This window comes from Colobus angolensis, unplaced genomic scaffold (genome assembly GCF_000951035.1).
Source record: "Colobus angolensis palliatus isolate OR3802 unplaced genomic scaffold, Cang.pa_1.0 Scaffold51, whole genome shotgun sequence".
In the NCBI taxonomy this organism is placed as follows: Eukaryota; Metazoa; Chordata; class Mammalia; order Primates; family Cercopithecidae; genus Colobus; species Colobus angolensis.
In genome coordinates, this window is record NW_012118599.1 from 12,754,618 (window position 1) to 12,755,946 (window position 1,329).

Consider the following 1,329-nt stretch of genomic DNA (forward strand, 5'->3'; position numbering starts at 1 on the left):
GTACTCAGGGGGCTGAGACAGGAGAATCGCTTGAACCCGGGAGGTGGAGGTTACAGTAAGCCGAGATCGTGCCATTGCACTCCAGCCTGCGCAACAAGAGCGAAACTCCTTAAAAAAAAAAAAAAAAAAGTCTTTGCTGTGGGTGCAAATGGCATTCCCAATGTGAAGGCAGAAGTTACAGCCCCGTAATCCAAAAAGTTAACTCCTAGAGACAGCCTAAGAAAGCAAAGACCTTCCCTGTCACATGCAGTTAAGCATAGTGTTTGTGAAAATGAAATCTTGGTTTGCCAAGGAATGTGGGACAGCTCTAGTCATCTAGTCATAAACCTGCTAATCTGCTCATCTGTGACAGCAGTTGTCCTCTCTCTGGGCAGGCATTAATTGGAGGGGACTTTCCCAGCATTAACCAAGCAATGGAGGTTGAGAAGTCATAGACCACTTATAGACTGGGACCTCTTATTAAGACAAACACCTCGAGAGCTGGCAAGGCCACATGGAGAGAATGCTGCTTGTCACATCATGTCTCGGACTCCCAGCCTGTTAGACTGCCTGCCTGAGGCAAGCCAGCACTTGCACCCCTGGGTGGCAGAGACCAGAGAGAATACCCTCACTGTCACAAAAGCCATCAAGACATAAAACAAGACAAAAGGAGACCTTCATTCCATGATTCTCCTCCTTATGACAAAGGACACAAAAGATAGAAGCAAAAACAAATAAAAATGACTATCCCCGGTAGGGAAGGGATCAGAAACAAGCACTAGACCAATAAACAAAACAAAAAACCCCAGACCCTAGTGTGCTACACAAGAACAAACAAATGTTTTATCTTGCTAATCTAAATTCAGAAAGGGGAAAAACAGGCCAGGCGCAGTGGCTCACGCCTGTAACCCCAACACTTTGGGAGGCCAAGGTGGGCGGATCATTTGAGGCCAGAAGTTTTAGACCAGCCTGGCCAACATGGCAAAACCCCGTCTCTACTGAAAAAATACAAAACTTAGCCGGATGTTGTGGCGGGCACCTGTAATCCAGCTACCTGAGGCTGAGACAGGAGAATCACCTGAACCCAGGAGGTGGCAGTTGCAGTGAGCCAAGATCGCGCCCTGCACTCTAGCCTGGGCGACAGAGTGAGACTCGATCTCAAAAAATAAAATAAAATATAACATAAATACATAAAGAGAAGAAACAAAACCAAAGAGACATTTACCAATCTCACTTTGACCATATCCTGCAGCCAGAGATCTAGGAGCCTAATATGGTAAGAATCTTACCTGGAATCCTGCATTGTGGAGTATTGGAGCTAGCATGTCCCAGACAGTAAGGTCCCTTTGT